Source organism: Mercurialis annua, linkage group LG3, assembly GCF_937616625.2.
Source record: "Mercurialis annua linkage group LG3, ddMerAnnu1.2, whole genome shotgun sequence".
Taxonomy (NCBI): Eukaryota; Viridiplantae; Streptophyta; class Magnoliopsida; order Malpighiales; family Euphorbiaceae; genus Mercurialis; species Mercurialis annua.
Window position 1 is genome coordinate 55,511,921 of NC_065572.1, and position 22,163 is coordinate 55,534,083.

The 22,163-nt window shown below is 32.6% G+C and overlaps 1 long non-coding RNA gene across 1 annotated transcript; it reads left to right on the top strand.

The window, feature by feature from the left end:
• The first annotated feature begins 10,760 nt into the window (after positions 1 to 10,760).
• Positions 10,761 to 14,567, top strand: LOC126675048 (uncharacterized). Its single transcript, XR_007639677.2, has 2 exons — positions 10,761 to 10,963; positions 14,031 to 14,567. It is a non-coding gene; the product is annotated as an uncharacterized LOC126675048 (long non-coding RNA).
• The last annotated feature ends 7,596 nt before the right edge of the window (positions 14,568 to 22,163 follow it).

The following is a 22,163-nucleotide window of genomic DNA, read 5'->3' on the forward strand; positions in this document are numbered from 1 at the left end:
ATGACAAGATAGAAAAGGCTATGATTAAAGAAAAGGATAAAAACAATCACAAGTCTGAGAACATAATGATGTTCATTAACCAAACGAGATCATAAACCACACTAAATTAAATTAAAATTATGATTCGGTTATTTAGTGAATATGGTTTGGTTCAATTTATAACTATATATAAGTTTGATGTTCGGTTTAATTATTTTGAAAATCAAAATAACCGGAAAACCAAATTAGAAAATAATTTATTTATTTTTTCAAAAAGTTAATATAAATTTATACTTTCATATTTTTTAGTCTTTATTTCCTAATAATAGTTGACACATAAACTAATAAATTTCATACAACAGATAAATATGCCCATAAATATACATAAATTTTATTAGCCAATACATTTTAAAATATTTAAATTAATTTTAAAATAGAGAAATAAAAATGAAAATTTTGATTTTTAATCGAACTATACCTTTTGGTTCAGTTTGATATAGCCTGAATCTATAATTCGATATATGATTTGATCCAATTGATAATCTAATAAATTTTTATTGGTCGGTTTCAGTAAACTTAACCGATCAATGCGCAGTTCTAGCTGTAGTGGGAGACTGGCCACCATAGATGTGTACCTACGCTCCTCAATACCACAGTGACCTTATTAATTTTTTACATTTTGAGTGTTATTAAAGTTTTGAATTTTGATCCCTTATATGATTATATGATATATCCATCTATTTAGATGGAAATCTATCATTTTTACACTAAATATAAAAATACTATTCTGGTAAATGTAATTATTACTACATTGTATAACTCAAGCCAATAAGATCTTATTATATTAATATCATTTTCAGAAACACAAGTCTAGATTTTAAATCTCAATTATTAATAAATTAAAATTCTATTTTTTTAAATGAAATTAAAATTCTATTGTTTTCTCTTTGAAGTGGAATTTTTTTTTAAAAGATAAAGTTGAGAATAATTTAAATGCAACGTATTAGTTTCCTTTTTATTTTAGTACCCATGTCAAAGGGTCAACGTATAATTGTTGTCATGTTCTTCTTGTTGTATTCAATTATACAAGATTCTCATGTCCTTCAATTAATTATTCGGTCAATTTTTAATGTATTTTGGGAGAGATTTTTAGGTAGTTTTCCCAACCATGTTAATTGTAAATTGAGCTAATTACTTTAAAATATATTATTAAATATAATGGTATTTAATGTAGTCTGCTTTCTGATTCACTGATTAAACTTGCAAAACAGGATAGATAGCTAATCGAATGGTGGTTGTCCGATTAATTCTTCGATGTTAAAATAACTTTAGGCTTTAAGCAGCAGTTTAACGTATTGAACGTAATTGTGTTTTTAGATAGACCTTAAACTCTTTATATAAAACTTGAGAGAATATTTGGCGATTCCTACTCCTTTTTAGAAGAAAAAAGGACTTTATTGCAGCATTAGAAAAAGTATTACAATTCAAACATAGAACTTTTTGTGAATACATTAAGAAGCAAATATATGAACAAAAGCTGCAATCCTCCTGTACGAATTAATGAGATAAGGATTCCCGATGATAGCAATATGAAATCAAAAATTGCAAATTGTTGATAAAGCATCACAATGTCTTCTAGAAACAACTGATCTGCATTTCTTCAATTGGGCATTAGATTCAAAGTGCACTATATCAAAATACAATCTGGAGATCTGATAGTTTCAACTTGAATTGTTTAACTGGATTATATCTTTGAATGAATTCAATTGAAAACCTAAAAATAAAAATTTCATCATAAACGATTCAAACTAGGGTGATGGCTAGTGACGAGAGTGAGCCATAGGAAAAAAAAGGGATAATAAGCCAGAAAGAAGACTCTTGTTAGAATTGTTACGAGGTTAACTCTTCTTTTTTTTAATAGATTGGTGAATTTTATGCAGTTTTGCTATTTGATCAGGTTGACAAATCTATACTGACTCATAATGATACTAGCTAAAATTATTTAATTTTCTCCAATATCTCATTATATTCTCAACAGAAATTTATTTTACAAGATTATCTCTAAAAATAATTTATCCTACAAAATATTTCACACACAACTATTTAATGTACAAAACCCATCATTATATTATTTTTACCTACCAACTCATTATTTTATCATTTTTACCTACCAACTCATTATTTTATCATTTTTATCAACCAACTCATATCATCTCATATTTTTACATAATTAAATTGTATTCTTTTATTTAATTAAAAATTAATAATTAAATTAAAAACATGAACTTTTGTATTGCAATAATAAAACTGGTTTGATAATAATATATTTTGTCCTTTTTCTCTTTATAATTGTTTTTAATAATAAATACAATTTATAAAATTACCATTAATAGAAGTAAAATGAAAAAAAAACTACACTTTCTCTGTTTCATTTTAATTCTGAAAATTCTCAGTATATATAATTTAAAATGATTTAATAATTTTATTATGTTTTTATATTATATTAAATGTATCACATTTTTTAAAGAATCTTTTAAAATGTATTAATTTAAGAAGTAAAAAATAGTTAGTGTGAAAAATATTCTATAAAAAAAAATTGTTAATTATAATAAGACATTTAAAAATAAATAAAAATTAATTAAAATAGAACAGAGAAAATATTGACTATTTTTTTCTAATTCATAATACAAAATACATATTTCCTTTTAAACAAATCGGAAAAAGTTTATAGTTTAAAGTTACACTACTATTTAGCCCTTTACGTAAACCACTGTTAACGTTTTCTGTTAGTATATAATATATATAAACTGTTCAAAGAAGATATAGATGTGTTTTGGACCATTTGCAAATGGTTTTACATGGACAAAATGATTTAACAATTTTCTGCTCACATGAATCATAAAATATACTTCTTTATCCCAACTTAAATGTAATTCAAAATATATCAATTAAAAAAAGGTATTGTATTTGACTATTTATTACTATCTTATTTGAGGAGAATTGAAAAAAAAAATTATATTCTATAACATAATAAGATAAGATATTTATAAACATGCTATCTCATATTTTCTCTTTATAAAAATGCTTTTTATAAGTCTAATATATCAAAAAATTCCGACCTTTTAGCCTCTTTTTAATTCTACCCTGACGTTGAAAACTGGTCAATTTTGACCCTATTTTTCATTTTCTCGTTTCAATTGTATCCTAATTTTTTAATTGTTTACAATTATTCTATTTAAATGATAAAATCATTTAATTAACTAAATTTAAAAATTAAATTAAATTTATTTCATTAAGAAAAATACAAATAAATTCTTTATTTTTTAAAACTAACTAAAAACAATAGTCAAATTAAATCTAATTTAAATTCTTAATTAATTTAACTAAATTTAAATAAATTTTCAACATATATAATTAATATATGCTAGACATGGAGAACGTTTTTTTAATATTTTTTAAATGAAAAAAACTTCAATTTAATATTTTAGGGTACAATTGAAACACGAAATACAAAATAGGGTAAAATTGACCAGTTTTCAACGTCAGGGTAGGATTGAAAATGAGCTAAAAGGTCGGGTTTTTTGAGGCATTGGGCCATTTTTTATATTTCCAAATATACCACCTTATTTCTTTTATGGGTTTAATATAATTTTGGTGTGTGAACTTTTTTAAAAATAACAGAATAGTTTAAACAAAATTTTATTACAAGTTAGTGTGTGAACTTGTTTAAAAGTTACGAACTGGTGTTTTTAGCAGGTCACCACCAGATTGAAGGTTACCAACCAGATTTTTAACTATCAAAAAAAGGCAAGTTTAGTTCCTATAGTTTTCAAGCAGCAGTACTGATAAGTACAAAAAGAAAAAATATTTTCAATTTAGTCCATATTTTCAACTAAGAAGAAAATAAATTTCTGAAATAGTGTAATTAACACTATTTGAATGATAATTAATTAAATTAGGCTTAATTAAGCTAGTTTAATGGGTAATCCAGTCGAGAGTTCAGACTCTAGTAATCCATCAGGATTGACTTCTCTACACAACGTGTAAAGTGAAGTGCACCAATTCCTTGAACATTTTCATGTAAAAGGAATTTTAGGTGATTCACTAGAAGAAAGATCTACTTTAACAAATGAAGTAGGAAAACTGGTAAATGAAAGGTTAGATGCAATTGAAAGGGAAAAAGGTTTAAAAAAGATAAAAGGACTAATAACTGAAAAAGAAATTCTTCAATTAAGAAAAGAAAAATTTGTTCCTTTTATTGCAGATCCATCAACTAAAGAAGCCAACATGAATAATAATAATATGGCACAAGATCTTAGAAAATCCTTAGGTTTGGTAGAAGAAGCTCATATGCATATAGATGACAGAACTTTTAATGAGTTAGTCTCTACGAAGAGAACAATGTACAAACCTAATTATCCACATAGGACAAAAGAAGAATTTGTACCTAGGGATAACCCTTTGAGACCGGTAATTAGCCCGGCGGCATTTCTCAACTTACATTGTGAAAAACATGCGTCCGAAAAAATAGATGAGTGGATTACTATGATCAGATTTACAGTCAAATCAGGTGGTTACACTCCTGGAGGTACCTACGAATTGTGCAAAGCCACCATGGTTGGTAATGCTAAAAAATATTGGGAATCATTAATAGCTCATACTCCAATAAAAGAGGAAATTGATAAAGAAGTGTTTGCATATGGAGTACTAGCTATAGTGGTAGACGCCTTGAAAAGAGAATTTTGTGGTTTTTCGTTGTCAACAGAGTCATTAGAAAAAGAGCAATCTTTAATGGCTTTAATGAAACTACAAATCTGTGACATGTGCTATTTTGATAACTTTGCTTGTGAATTTCAAAAATATTATTATAATTTAGACTTGGCGGCCCAAAATTACATGTCAGAATTATTTTTTGCTAAACTCCCGGATCCTTGGCCGGAAGTAGCAAAGAATGCATTTCAACTTCTCCTAAATGAAGACAAAATAGTTGATGGTTTAGGAGGGAGGATACAAGCAGTGAGGTATGCTATGAGAAAAGCATGCACTGAACTCCAAGTAAGGCAAGATGCAAAACGTCTTCCTTATTTAAACAAGAGTTATTGTTCTCAGATTAAGTATGTTCTAGGAAGGTATGGATGTTCTTCTGGAACAGAAGAAAAATCTAGGACTGGATATTCTTCAAAAAAGAAAAATTTCAAAGTATATAGAAAGAGAAGAATATCGAGAAGGGATAGAGAGGAAAAGAGGAAGTCTGATAGACCAGGTAGGTTTATTAGAAAAAGAAGTAATCTTAGAAGAGTATTCTTCGAAAATGAGAGTCTAGCATATGAGCCAATAGATGAAGAAGAATTTTCTGATATAGACTCTGAAGTAGGTTCAATTTATGAAGTAGTTTCTGAATATGAAACTGATAATGATGAATCTGATTTATGGACAGCTAAAATACTCATGATGAACACTTCAGGAGCTGACATGGATGATGAGTTAGTACCATTAGATACTACCCTGGTGCATGAAAAATCCTTTCAGTACGAGGATCCATCTAGAAACTGTCTAGAATGGAAACTGCCAAACGATGTCTCCCAGTCTGAATCCACAGCTCAAGTTTCTAGCACAGAATTAGAAATATTGGATGTGTCTCTAATTACACTTGCCAAAATTAGAGAAATGATGAATAAGTCTAAAGGTGAATATATATACATCCATGTTGGTCTAGTGCAAGTAGGATTAGTCCCTTTGTTTAATCTCTCAGCGGACAGTCCTGTGATAGCAGCAGTCTTAGACAAAAGATGGAAAGAATTTAAAGACCAGCTAATATCAGGTGTTCAGACTAACCTAGCAAATGGTCCAGTCTGGTTTCAAGCCTATCCAAATTATTTGATGGATTTAAGCGATAAATGTTTGGGAAATTCTTTGACTCTTGGGATTAAATCCACTAAGATGAATAGAATGAGTTCTCAGGCCAAGTATTTGGCGTATCACACTAGAATTGTCTTTAGACTTATTAACACGACTAATCCAGGAGTGAGGAACATTTCTAAAGTAACAGAATTGTTCGAAGAAGGTTCAGATAACTATAAGCAATTCAATAGGAAAGAGATAAATCATGTAGAACTAAGTTGGCTCAAGAGTTGGGTGCTTACAAAACCAGCTGAATCTTCCAGGCAAATAGGATCTTCTCATATAACCTAAAGGGGAAAAGACATCATTCTTAATGTAGAAGAGCCTATGAGAGCTTTTAGAATCTCTTATCCTATTCTCAGGAGATCATTATCCTCTAGGAACATGTTTAATGCTACAACATTAGACCAAATACCTAGAAGATCAGTGTCTAGTGCAACTGAAAATAGGGTAGAAATTCCTAGAACATCAATAAGAGAAGAAGATGGACAATCATCTGATAATAGGAGAATTATAGGCTACAAAGAAATAAGTCTACCTATTTATGCAGATGAAGAGGAAGGTCAAGAAAGTGTAAGATTAATGAGACAAGCAATAATACTTCCTGAGGTTGTTCGAAAATCCAAACTATTTCGCAACAACGGTCAATGCTTTTTGAAGATATTTGAAATATGATATCACCTATTCCAATGGCATCACAAAAGATCTTTAGCCTAGAAAAAACCAATTTGAGCACTTATATTTCACTAACATTCAAATTTTCATGTTATTATGATTATTGTTTAGATGCGTTAATAGACACAGGAGCAACAATCAGTAGTGCAAGACCCAATGCATTACCAGATGAATGGTGGAAGTCATTGGCCGAACCTATTGTTTTACGTATGGCAGGAGGTGAGGTAAATCTAGTAACACATTATGCTGAAAAGGTTCCTGTTATCATTAATGAAAAACAATTCATTATTAATAAGATTTTAGGAAATGCTTTCCTAAAAGGGCAAAAAGAAAATCGTCCTTTTGTGAAAGATGATGTATTTATCTCAATTGCAGGTGTCAAAATCATAACTCTTACGAGTCCACAATCAAAATTGAAATTCGGTTTTTATCCCGTAAAAGTTTCTGAATTTTGTGGATCTCTACCTTGTGAACCAGCTTACAGAGTGCGAGCACAGCGTGGTGAGTCATGGGTAGATTGTTTATTTGGATCGGAAATTCCAAATGATACCAATTGGTATGAAAATTTGTGTCAAACGCAAGATGTAATAGAAAAACCTATTACAAGAAGCATACAACTTGCAGGAAACAAATAGGATAAGTTTCTAAACAAGTTAGTTGATAACTTTAGTGAAGATCCATTAAAGTTATGGGTTCTAAATGGTATAAAAGCCAAACTAGAACTGAAAAATCCTCATACTATCATCAGATCAAAAAATATAACATATTCTGAAGAAATGGTAGAAGAATTTGATAAATAAATTCCTGAATTGCTCGAAAAAGGTTTGATTAGAAATAGTGAAAGTCCACATTCTAGTCCAGCTTTTATGGTAATTAATCATGCAGAGCAGGTGCGTGGAAAAGCACGAATGGTTATAGACTATCGTCAGGTGAATCAAATGACCAAAGATGATGGCTATAAATTTCCTACAACAGGAGATGTAATTAACAGGTTAAGTCTTAAACAACCATCCATTTTTTTCTAAATTTGATTTAAAAAGCGGTTATTGGCAGGTAAAAATGGAGGAAGATTCTATACCATTAACAGCGTTCAATGCTCCTCAAGGAATGTATGAATGGTTAGTAATGCCATTCGGTTTGAAAAATGCCTCAGGCATATTCAACGAAAAATGGATAATGCTTTTAAGGCATTAAAGAAGTTTTGTGTGGTCTATATAGACGATGTGTTAGTTTTTAGCAATAATAAAGCTGAACACATGAGTCACCTTGAACAAGTGACTGACATCCTTCAAAAGGAAGGTATGATTCTATCTGAAAGAAAGATAGAATGGTTTAAAAAAAGATAAAATTTCTAGGGATAGAGATTGCAAAAGGAAAGATATGGCTACAAAGTCATATCTCTGAAAAACTTATCAATTTTCCTGATGAATTAGAAGATAGGAAGCAAGTACAAAGATTTTGTGGACTTGCTAACTATGCTAGACAATTCGTGAAAGATTTGTCCAAATACTTAGGAAGGATATCTAAGAAATCTTCTGATAAAACTCCTTGGTATTGGGATGAAGAAGACACTCTAGTTGTACAACAGGTAAAAGAAAAGATGAAAAATTTGCCATGTTTAAATTTACCCTCTGATACAGATGAGTTAGTCTTAGAGACGGATGCTTCAGAAAAAAGTTGGGGTGCAGTCCTTAGAATCAAAGGACGAAAACCTAAACCTATTTGTAAGTATTGGTCTGGAACATTTAAAGGTGCAGAACTAAATTATCCAATTCATGAAAAAGAAGTATTAGAAGCTAAAAACGGTATGAAAGCTTTTTATCTTTTCTTAGCACCGAAAAGGTTGATTCTTAGAACAGATTCTACTTATGTCAAAAGGTTTAGGAGTCTGAACTTCAAAGAGGCTAGACAAACTAGACTCTTGAGGTTGCAAGAATGGTTTAGTTATTACAAGTTTGATATTGAATATATTGCATCTGATAAAAATGTAATAGTTGATTCTCTTTCTCGTGAACTTTCTGATATTGCAGATGGATCTTGCTGCCAAAAACAAGCTATGTTGGATTTGCAAGAAGGAAGGGCATACAAGAAAGAAGTGCCCTATGAAGCGAGGAAATGAAGAGAACGAGAGTGTAGGCTCTGGTCCTAAAAGGACGAACAAGAAAACAAAGGCTTCAAAAGATAGTCTTTGTTGGCGGTGCAAGCAACCTGGTCATTTTACTTCAGAATGCCCTAAGGGAAATGAAGTTGCGAGTTCAAAAGAACTGATAAACCCAAAAAAGATTTATGAAAAGGTAAAAGAAAAACCTTTGGTTCCCCAACAGGAACGAAGGGAAAAATCCTTGGTTCAACTGAACAAGAATAAGAAGCCATTGGTTTCTCAAACGCCAAAGAGAGATCATCCAGCCGAAGGAGCTGCAAAATTTGGCTTGACTAAAGAAAGAGCTGAAAAACTGCGAGAAGAATGGTACAAAAAATGTAAGAAGACTATGATAATCAGCTTTCTTCTCAAAAAGATAACGCTGAAATACTGCAAGGTGACATTTCAGGTCACGAGGCTAGTAAAAGTGTGAGTGAACCTATAAAGGTTCCAAATCAAACTCGTAATGAGGAAGAATTTGTTAATAATTCTGGAGAAGAATATTCAGATAATGATGATCTTCTGGATAATGGTCCTGAGTGGGATACGTTAGGCGAACCCTCTGGAAAATATGACTTTAAAGTCAAATATTCTGTGGAAAAACCATCACATTCTCAGAAAGAAAAAGATTCAAAAATCGAATCTGAAGATATTGATCTTGGAGGATTTCTTGCATCATTAGAAAATCCTGAGGTTGAACAAACCTGGAATTATTATGAAGACGAAAGTCTTAATCTTTCAAAAGACGGATCTAATCTGTGTGCATGTCTAAAAGGAGGAATCCAAAATAAAGATTTTCAGCAAATATCACACTTTGCAGATGAAGTTGTTCAATACATTTTAAAATTGGAAAAACAACTTGGTTTCCGTTCAGCGCGAGAAGAAGATTTTCTTGCACATATTTCTGAGAGGAAACAACTTCTTGAAAGAATGAATCAATATTTACCCCCAGATGTAAGATACACTATTAAAAGGAAAATAGTTGATTCGATAGATCGTTCTCTCAAGGAATGTTCTATGTTACAACCATACATTCATTGGCAGTCACATGGATGGTCCGCTTTGCAAATTGAAGCAGACATGGCGGTGGAAAGTCTAAAATTCACAGAAGCAGGTCTAACTTCAATTTTAGAAGTGGATTTAGAAACTCCCCGGTCAGTATTTCCAGGAATTGTGCAGACAGCTTTAAGTTATGTTAAACAAACATCTAGGTTTGTTACATTTCAAATTGTAAGTACAATGATGGAATATGAAGAGGATGGTAAGGTCCGATATCCTTATCAAATTTAGGATCTTCATCCTATCACCAATAGAGAGCTTGTGGAACCCCAGAAAGTTAATAGTCAAAATCAAAAGTTAAGGTGGAAAATATATAAAGAGTCAAAGCTCACAAACAAAGCTCTTCATATTGAGTTCCTCAAGTCTGTTTTGGAGAATATAGTTAATAATTCTAACTACATTATTCTCGGAGATGGAAGAATGTTCATAACCATCTGGTCCAAAGATCTTGAAGTTATCAATAATGCAAGATTTATCTCTGGACGAGAAGAGGCAAAAACATTACTCTTGAAGCTAGTTAACAGAGATGCTAGCTTAAATTTCAAATCAAAAAAATTTAAGATTTGAAAGAAAGTAGCTGAATATAAAGAACGGCTCTTTGAGAAAGCAAGGCAGGAACTAGACGAAATGAATTGGGACCTGCCTGTCACTCACTCACAAGTGGCATGACAAAAGCGTCATCCATGATGTCACCCTCAATATGTACAATTGAGGCAGCCACTATCCTACAAAGCACTACCCATAATATGACCCATGTGTCTTAATATATGTGCCATATCTTTAGTGCTGTAGTAGGAATCTTATCTTTTATATTGCATTATTGTGAGTTATTGTACTACAGCTGGAAAATGGGACCAGAGACACCAACTGTCTAAATTATTGCTTTCAATTATTGAGTCTTTTGAGCTGGAAAACAGTACTAGAGGCACCAGCTAGTCTTTGTATTCTCTATAAATACCCTTAAGTTCTATGAACAAAGGGATCATAAATAAATCAGAGTGCTTTCATATAATTGTCTGAGAGTTTTTGCTACTATATACCTTGTTTATTTTACAACGGTCTGCTCTGGTGAAGGAGTGTTTCATAAGTCTCATAATCAATTGAAGAGAAGCGGGCATTCATAACACAGAAGATCCTTCTAGCTGCTGGTGACGAGCGTAGAGGAAGTGGAAGCAATTGCGGAAGCTTAGTGGACCCTGTTCATTGAAGGTATATATTTTTAGATGAATAAATTGTTTTATTTATCTGAAGTTTTTACTTAAAGCTTGATGAATGGTAATTGCCCTTATCCTGATTGTTTTCATTTAGACCACGGAGTAGGTAAGGAACCAGTAATAGGGTTATTATATTCTATTATTGATCGTCTTAATTCTCTAAGTGTGACTTTAGAAACTGTAAACAAATCTGTAGAAAGTTTTTCTAAGCATTTAGAAGAATTGACTCTTAAACATAGTGAATTTGAGAATTATTTTCTTAAGAACAGAGAACCGTTAGGTTTTGTTGCTAGCTCTCGATACTTTCATGAGTATGAGAAGCTGAAGGAGTCTAGAAATAATAGACAAAAAATTAAAGATCTTTGAGTAACTCTTATTGTAGGAGTAGGCTCACAATTGATGGTATCAGAGTCTAGTAGATTGTTAGAAATTTCTGGACTGTTTTGAAAAAGGCCTAATATCTTAAAAAAACCCGACCTTTTAGCCCCTTTTCAATTATACCCTGACGTTGAAAATTTGTCAATTTTACCCTATTTTGCATTTTTGTGTTTCAATTGTACCCTGAAATATTAAATTAACGTCTTTTTGACTTGAAAAAAATTTAAAAACATCCTCCATGTCTAGCATATATTAATTGTATGTTTTTAAAATTTATTTAAATTTAGTTAAATTAATTAAGAATTTATAATAGTGTTAATTTGATTATGGTTTTTAGTTAGTTTTTAATAATAAAGGACTTATTTGTACTATTTTGAAGAAAAAAGAATTTAATTTCATCTTTAAACTTAGTTAATTGAATGATTTCATCATTTAAGTAAAAAAATTAACAAAATTAAAAAATTGGGGTACAATTGAAAACGGAAAATTCAAAAGTGGGTAAAATTGACAATTTTTCAACGTCGGGGTGGAATTGAAAAAAAGTCTAAAGGTGAGGGGTTTTTGAGTGATTAGGCCTTTGAAAAAGTAAAAGTTTAAGGACTAAAACTGAAATAATAAAAAAAGTTTGAAAACTAGCTAAAGTCTGAAACTGGCAAACACACCATATTGTAACTATTCAACAAGTTGCAACACCGTATTGTGACAAAATTAAGTTCAAACACAATATTGTCATTTCGTAAAAAGTTGAAACACCAAAAGTATAGTAATCCCTTTCTTTTATTAACAAAAATTATTTCCTTTTTTACACTTCATCTTCTCCATCTTCTACATCTCTCAAAATCCTAATTATTTTTTTATTTTCTTCCATTAACACACATCCACCATCATTCTACCGCCACCGCCGCTTTCACCTAACGCCGCCGCCGCTCTCCTCCCACGCTGCCGCCACTCTCTTTCCATGCCGCCTGACTCTCCGCTCCGCCCGCTGCCGCTCCATCCTTCTCTGCTCCTCCTTTGTCGATTAAACATGAAATCGAATCTGAAAATATCAGATCTTATATTTTCAGATCTGAATTTGTTTTTTTTTATTGTATATAATATGGATTATTTACGGATTTTATATAAAATTTGGCTTTATCTTCATCTTCATATTTTCCGTTTTCAGAGATATTCTCATTCTCAGATCTGTTTTTCAATAAAAAAACGTATATAATTCGTATTATATACGGATTATATACAAAACTGCATTTTTATATATAAATTTTTATATAAAAATTGTATTTTTGTAATTATTTTTTAAAAATTTGTACTTTTGTAATTATTTTTTATATTTCTGTTAAAAAAATGCAAGTAGTATCTTTGTAAATATTTTCATTGGTATTTGTAAAACAATCTCAAAAAAATTGAATGTGACCCTCCACACGCGTTCAACCTAAAGACTCAAATATACTAATGCGCATATAGTTATATGGTCTTAGTTTCTTATCATATGTAGATTGAATATGCAAGATTATAAATTATATATAATATCTCATAAAAAAATAAAAAAATTACAATATTAATCAAATGAGAATTATATCTAATATTAAATAAATAAATAAATTTATTATTTAAACAATAAATAACAATTTTAAAATTTCAATTAGTTAAATTTAACAAAAGAACAATTAATCAAATGTTGGTTTGATATGGATTTTTTTAACTCAATTTGTTTTTAAGAATTGTCAATTAATATGTATTAGTAGGTATATATCGTGACTCTTGCGTCAGTGTGTGCATCCTAAAAAATAAAGTCATTACATGGTTAAACATGATTAACCTAGTGTATATCACTAACAATCTTACACTTGCGCTAGGCCCAATCTACATTAAATCTAGAGCTAAGCACATAAATAACCCAAATGGCCCCACTCTTTGCATAAATATAGACCTGGCAATTTTAGACACGACGCGATAAAATAATACGACATGACACGAAGTTAAACGGGTTTGATTTTGACGTAAATGGGTTTGGGTCATAAACGGGTCAACCCGTTTATAACACGATTAATTTCGGGTTTAAATGGGTTATACACTCCTAACCCGTTTAAACCCGTTTAAACACGGTTAAGTATTTTTAATTAAAAATTATTTATTTTTATAATTTAAATGTTATTGAATTCTTAATTTTAATAAAAAAAATTATATTATATATAATTAAAATAATATTTATCTCAAAATATAGTAATAATTCTTTTAGTATTATATTAAATAGATTAAAAAAAAGTAGTTCAATAATTAAATGGGTTTAAACGTGTCACTTTAAACGGGTTGATCCATTAACACGCTTAAATAAACGTGATTATATGTGTCGTGTCGTGTAACCTGCGTAATATCTGTGTTGTGTTTGAGTTTTGTATATCAAACCCGATTAATAATCGTGTCGTGTTCGTGTTTAGCCTAATCGTGTTCGTGTCTAAACGGGTTTGACCAGTTTATAACCCGCAGACACGAATTGCCAGGTCTACATAAATACATCACCTAATTAATAAATGCGGAAATTACTCAAAAAAATAAATGATTTTCATAAATACCTGATAGGTGTAGAATTACACCTATTATACTAGTCTATTTTGAGGTAATTATGCTATGATAGTATCTATTGAAGGTGTTTTATTGCTCATTTTCATGTCGAAGTGTTTCAGGTACATATTGGATAGAATCGGGGAATTTGGAGCGTAATTGGAGCAATCAGGATTAGAAGAAGCAGAACTGATCAAGTCAGAGCATGTTTCTATCGAACCTCCTCAGAAACCTCCTCAGAAACACCTGTCTCGATTGAGACATGGGTGGTTTCGATAGAAACCATGTCAGAAATGCTTCCAGGGGACTTTTTAGCTAGCCTATTTCTATAGAAACCACTTCATTTCGAAAGAAACACCTCATTAATGAAGACACATGATTTGAAGCTGAAAAGGCACATGTGGACAAATCTGTGGTCTATTTTGATTGGCTACCTCATTTAGACTTGTCATATAGTGTATTTTATTCCCTTTTTGTCCTTGAACTATAAAAGGATCCCCTTTTTCTATTTTTAGGGTTATCCACTATTATTAGAATTTTGTAGCCCCCATCTTAGTTTACTATTCTCAGCTTTGTAAATTCCCTTTGTTCTTAGTTTTATCAAGCTTTATTGTGGATTCTAGTGTTTAATCAATAGAAGATTATTGTTCCTCCTTTTATTATTGTTCTTCATTATCTATTTTATGCTTTGGGTCTTCAATCATTATAAGGTAATCATTCTCTACACCATGTTTATTCCTACTTCTTGTTTATTAGTTGTTGTTAGCATGCTTGTGTTTAGTAGCTAAACCCCCTTATTTAGGGGTTGTTAATGAAGTTTGATTGTGATTAGTTGACTAGGGTTTGTTTGGGTTCAAGGTTTGTAGTGATTTGTATGCTTAATGCCTAGGATAGATTGATCTCCTAATCCTAGGTTTAAAGATTAATTAATTAGGCGAGAGTCATTTAATTATCCGGAATTAGCAAATCACTTAATTAGGGCTTAATCACGCGAGAGCGGTTTAGGGCTTAATCGGTTATAGCTTAGCTTCGTGATTGGATTAAATTAGTAAAATCGAAATCTAATTACGCGAGAGCGATTTAGATTTCGGTGTATTAATTTAATTACAATTAGTTCTAATTGCGGACTCGAGAGAGCGGATTAGGCATTTTAGAAAGAGTTGACCCGAACCAATTACTCAATCAACCCTGGTTACCTAGGAACGTTTTCAAACCTAATTAGCAACCTCTAAGCGCCTTTTACCTATTTGTTAAAACCATTTAGTATTTGATCGTTTAGCTTGTTAACTGCTTGCTTAGTTTATAATTTATTGGTTTATTAGTTTAATTGTTCGGTAATTAGTGTTTAAATTTCATAGTTATTAATCTAAATCCTATTGCTCATTTGCTTTCCGAATTGAAATTCAAAATCCGTATTCGTTCACTTTAAACCTCTTATCTCCGTGGGATCGATACTCGACTTGTCGAGTTACTACAAGTTAGTGAGTGAAAATGTGCTAACAAGTTTTTGGCGCCGTTGCCGGGGATGAGGTTGCGTTTAATTGATTGAAAGTATTTTAAAATTCGGTTGAGTTAGCATTATTTTCTATTTTTATTGTTTTATTTTTTTAATTTTATTGTTCATTTTTGCTTTTTTCGTGGTTTACGCTTGGTATTCTTGTTTGTGGTTGTGCAGAAATTTGTGTAGTTGTTGGTTTATCTTTAATATTATTTTTATGGTGAATATATTTGGGAAAGAGTAATGGCATGGGATTCAAATTGTGAGATTTGTGGGGATTTTAATCATACCGGAGCCGAGTGTCCCACACTCTATTCAAGTTGGAATGACCATGTCAATTATATGGGTGATCAATGGCAAGATAATGACCTTTATTCCGACATGTATGATCCGGAGTGGGATAACCCTCCGAATTATGGTTGGGACAACAACTAGGAGAACCTCAATGAAAACTTGAACTTCAATTCAAGCTATCACCCATATCAAAATCAATGGGACTTCAATTCCAACTCTAACAATGGACCACAACAATCACATGAATTTCAGCAAAATGGAATGTTTGATGAGGGGAGTAACCTTGACAAGGTGCTTGAAAGATTAGAAAGGATAGAAGAGGAGGCGAGACAAAGAGAGGAAAGAATGGAAGAGGAGGCGAGACAAAGTGAGGAATATTAGGACACCACTAATCGCCGTCTTGAGATCCAAATTGCTCAAAGGGCACTTTTTCTACAAGGTGGAGCACAAGGTAGCGTATCATCTACAATAGAGTCTAATCCGAGAGTGAAACTCAAAGACATTGATCTTATAAGCGGAAAACCTCTTAATGACCCTCATGGCAAGAGGCCTGTGGTGATTGAGGATGAGCCAAGTTATAGTGAGTTATGTGCTAGTGAGGAAGTGGTAAATGAGATTGAAGCTCCTTATACTAGACCACCACCTCCACCTCCTTATGTACCAAAAGTGCCTTTTCCGAGTCGACTCAAGAGAGCGCCAGACAACACAAGAGGATTACTAGCCGAAATTGAAGCTACTCCAACGCAACATGTTATGGCCATAGATTTGAAAGATGATGGTGCTTTAGTAGAACATTCTCACACAATGGTTCACATAGAGATCGAAAGAGAAAAGTGTGAGGATGTTGAACTTGAAGTTCCAAATTTCAAGCCACTTACTTGTCCCAAGAGCGTAAATGATGAAAGTGAGGAGAAATTTGGTATTACGGTACTCTACGAGGAATTCAACAAATCCTTTGATTATAAAGATCCATTCTTGGAGGGGTTTGATTCCGAGTATGACATAAATAATACCAAGTATATGAAGATGCTTCATACTCCTCATGTTCATTATTTTAGAGTACAAGCATACTTCATGTCACATGAGCTTTATTTGAAAGAGCCAACAAGGAAAAAGAGGGAGAAGATGCTACCAAGACGGCTTCCACATGTTAGGTTGTATTTTTAACAACCTTACGCGAAGAGACTAGCTTTGGACTCCAACTAAAGCGCACTCGGGAGGCAATCCCGAGAGGTTCTATTTCTTTTCTTGTATTTTTTTTTGTTATTTATTTTTGTGTTTCATTTATTTTATTTTGCGGATGATTAAACAAGATTTGCATTTCTCTAACTCAAACTCATACAATTTTTCTTTTTTATATTTCTTGCTTAGGGACGAAGCTAGAAATAATGTGAGGAGGGTTGTGAAATTGTATCTCGCTCTATCTTTTGTTTTTATCGCTTTATGTTTGTGTCGTAGGAGTCTAGTTATCTTAGGTTGTTTTGAGTCACCTCTAGCACTAAATCTTTGGCTTTGTTTTGTTGTAAGCATGATTAGTGGTCTTGGTGTACTTTTGAAAATTCATCAACCAATGTGTTTCCCGATCAACAAAGTTATCAAATGTGTTTTCTAGTTTGATCAATCAAATGAGATGCTTTCCTAATGAAATGCAATTTGTATGACATGCTTCAATGAGAATAGGGTGAATTCAATGTGTTGGTTGTTGTGATTTTGACATTTCTCGTTGCTACTTAATACAGATGCATGATGTATTTTAAACTGTAAAAATTGTGTCAAATTTGAAACTTTAGGCATGATTGGCATGTGTTCATAGGATTTAAGTATTTAGCATGACACCACTTTTATTTGAGCGTTGGTTTGAGCCTAATTGTCGTTGGTGAGTGTCGTTTGCGTGCTAAAATTCCTAGAACTTGATCAGTGTCCGTTCAAGACTATATGGTTGATTGTTAATAGCTAAATGATTATGGCATAAGGAATATCCCATTTTGAATTAGACCACTTCAAAAGTCTACCCTTTACCCTTAGATTACACCATTTGAGCCTAAACCTTTCTTTGAATTACCCAAATTACACACCCTTACCCTTCAACATTTTACCTCTTTAAACACCCAAATTTCACTTGAATAACTTAAGTTGAGAAAAATGTGATACTAGCTTGATGAAAAAGAAAGAAAAAGTGAACAAGCGCTCTAAAAAAGAAAAAAAATTAGCCTTGAGAAAAGAAAAAAAAATCAAAAGAAAATCAAAAGAAAAGAAGTAAGAAGGAATAAAGAAAGAAAATAAGAAAAGAAAAAAATTTGAATAAAGGCAATAAAAAAAATGAAAAGTTCACAAGTGTGGAAAATTCCGAGCTAGATGGAAAGTGTATGGTAAGTTAGTTGTTCAAGTCAAGTTTTAGCCAAGTATCCAAATTTACCAATCCCAAACCCCTAACCAAATTACAACCCTTGTACAAGTCCTTATGATAGTTGTTGATTACCGAACTAAGTAGTGGAGTTCGGGACTAAGAGCAAGTTTATGGTGAATTTGCATGTTTTGTGAGCTTTATATGGATACCTGAAACACTTGTGTGTTGGAGTGACATCTTGTGAGATTTAATAGCTTTTGCTTGATGCTTATGAACAATATGCCATGATTTGCCGTTTCTTTTTGGACCAATGTGTGCATGTCCCGTAGATGATGGTAACTTGAGATTGTTGACATGATGCCATATCGATAGTATTCTCAATGTCATTGGACTATGTTATTATAATTGCATTCGTCATTTGTTTGCACCATTTTTGATTTTTATTGTTAGTGAGTTGCATTTAGATCTTCATTGATTGGGAATTTTTTTTTTTTTATGTTTATTATAGTCGCCAAGGTTGTTAAGTGTGTGATTGATAGTAAGATTCAATTCTTGCTCGGGACGAGCAAAGGGTAAGTGTGAGGAGGTTTAATAGGTGTAGAATTACACCTATTATGCTAGTCTATGTTGAGGTTATGTTATGGTAGTGTCTATCGAAGGTGTTTTATTGCTCATTTTCATGTCAAAGTATTTCAGGTACATATTGGCGAGAATCGAGCAATTTGGAGCGTACTTGGAGCAATCAAGATTAGAAGAAGCAGAACTGATCAAGTCAGAGCCTGTATCTATCGAAACCTCCTCAGAAAAACCTGTCTCGATCGAGACAGAGGTGGTTTCGATAGAAACCATGTCAGAAATGCTTCCAATGGACTTTTCAACTAAGCCTATTTCAATAGAAACCAATTCATTTCGAAAGAAACACCTCATTAATGAAGACACGTGATTTGAAGCTGAAAAGGCACATGTGGACAAATCTGTGGTCTATTTTAAGTGGCTACCTCATTTAGACTTGTCATATAGTGTATTTTATTCCTTTTTTGTCCTTGAACTATAAAAGGATCCCCTTTTTCTATTTTTAGGGTTATGCACTATTATTAGAAGTTTGTAGCCCCCATCTTAGTTTACTATTCTCAGCTTTTTAAATTCCCTTTGTTCTTAGTTTTATCAAGGTTTATTGTGGATTCTAGTGTTTAATAAATAGAACATTATTGTTCCTCCTTTTATTATTGTTCTTCATTATCTATTTTATGCTTTGGGTCTTCAATCATTATAAGGTAATCATTCTCTACACCATGTTTATTCCTACTTCTTGTTTATTAGTTGTTGTTAGCATGCTTGTGTTTAGTAGCTAAACCCCCTTGTTTAGGATTGTTAATGAAGTTTGATTGTGATTAGTTGACTAGGGTTTGTTTGGGTTCAAGGTTTGTAGTGATTTGTATGCTTAATGCCTAGGATAGATTGATCTCCTAATCCTAGGTTTAAAGGTTAATTAATTAGGCGAGAGTCATTTAATTATCCGGAATTAGCAAATCACTTAATTAGGGCTTAATCACGCGAGAGCGGTTTAGGGCTTAATCGGTTATAGCTTAGCTTCGTGATTGGATTAAATTAGTAAAATCGAAATCTAATTACGCAAGAGCGATTTAGATTTCGGTGTATTAATTTAATTACAATTAGTTCTAATTGCGGACTCGAGAGAGCGGATTAGGCATTTTAGAAAGACTTGACCCGAACCAATTACTCAATCAACCCCGGTTACCTAGGAACGTTTTCAAACCTAATTAGCAACCTCTAAGCGCCTTTTACCTATTTGTTAAAACCATTTAGTATTTGATCGTTTAGCTTGTTAATTTCTTGCTTAGTTTATAATTTGCTGGTTTAGTAGTTTAATTGTTCGGTAATTAGTGTTTAAATTCCATAGTTATTAATCTAAATCCTATTGCTCGTTTGCTTTCCGAATTGAAATTCAAAATCTGTGTTCGTTCACTTTAAACCTCTTATCTCCGTGGGATCGATACTCGACTTGTCGAGTTACTACAAATTAGTGAGTGAAAATGTGCTAACAGTACCTCAAAACATAAGACACGAAGGTTTCAGTTTTAAATAAGACATTATTACCCTGCCTTAAATAGACACAATAATGAATGAGGAGAGGTAAAAGTCCACCACCGAAGGAGAAAAGTTTGTTCTGAGAGACGTTAGGGACACGACAGTCCGGTTTGGCGAAGGTATGATGGCTATCGTCGACATCGAACAACCAGCGCCTCACTCGCCTTCTGATCCTTCCTCAGGCTAATCGCTACAACTCGCCTCTCAATTATCGCACTTAACCGACCCAAAATTCTTGGAATCAGAGCTATCCAAACAGCTGGAGGAGATCGTTCTCACGCCGTGACCGGTGGAGGTTGTCACGACCCAAATTATTGAGCCGCAACTGGCGCTAGGGAACGCGAGTGGTAGCTCCGAAACCCGTAGCAAGCCTAAAACCACTATTAATTTTTTGCAAATACAATACAATACATTCACATACGGAAGCTAATATATACATATAACATATAATCAAATATTTACACTAACTGTTCGGATAACCTCGCGGGCTCTAGTTACCGTACCCTGTACGAACTGGGCTCGAGGTACTATATACATAAGTTAGTGTATCAGACATATCACCAGCATCTGGTGCCGTGAACAAAATATAAAACACATAGCCTACAAAAATACAAACAAGATAGCAAGTAATATATATAATCAAAATGTATTGTTGTCTAGGCTACAACTCTGTCGATACAGGACCACTATTGTAGCACTACGGAAGTCAAAGAACTATACATACGTAGCTGACTTCCGGATCTCAAGACTAGCTTCTAACTAGGCACATACGCTAAGCACCTGAAAGACATCAAAAGTGAGGGGTCAATATTTGGAAAAATACTGAGTGAGTTTGCATTTTACTAACAGTAAACAATAATATGAACGTAATTCATATAAATGGGTACTTGATCCGTTCGAAACTAATATCCTAAAATATGACACGACTTGCAAATATTTAAATCACACTGATTCAAAATGGTCCGACCCAGAAGTGTTCACACCCTAGCACCTCGATCGCGACCAATCTTTTAATCCCAAAGTGTGAGTCCAACTCACTAGATACGGGGACTCCAGGTTACACCGTAACCGAGTGCTCACTCGTATGGAATTCATTGCCCAACTTTGAAATTTGTATTCATATTCATATTCATATCATAAATGTATATCAAATAATTTATCATATGCAAACACACTAGACTTGTCACGACCCAATTTCATGGATCGCGACCGGCACTAGGGTATGGGTATGGTCGTACCAAAACCCGTAGCAAGCCTCGCGGAAAACCATATAATCAAAATAAACCTGCAAGAAAACCAATGCTCGGGGGCAACCGAGACTCCAACCTAAGTCTAACAACTTATATAACAATTCTATTACAACCAATTGATAATATTCCGAAACTAGAAACATGCCTCATAAATCAATAATCCAATGTAACATGTCAACGTATAAATAACATAACAGTCGTACCACAACGACAAACCAAAGTATAATAATAAAGACAACTAGCTCTACTGCGGTCTAAGAAGTGAAACAGTTGACTAGTCTGATAATATAAAAAGACCTCCGAGGAACCAAAAGATCGGAGATGACCAACGCTCTCAAAATCATAAACCTGGAAAAGTTTGGAAAGCAACGGGGTCAGATATACTGAGATGAGTTCATAATGTTATTTACATTTATTAAGATTAAAACCTTAAAACAAATCCTTTTATACTAATATATATATTTGATTATGGAAGACAGTATTGAAATGAAATCCCAAAGTAGGTGTGACGTATCATCACCAAATCCCAAAGTAGACGGGAACAAATCCTCGTCGATCCCAAAGTAGGCTAGACATTAGTCTGCCGATCCCAAAGTACTTACCGGTGCACACAGTCTCGATACAAGCCTATCGAGTAGCTCGTTTCAATCCAGATCCATAATCCTTAAAACAGTTCACAAACATTTGATATACTAAAATAATTTGCGGTACTTAATAAAGCGGTAAATAACACTATAAACTCACTGCTTGCCTATCC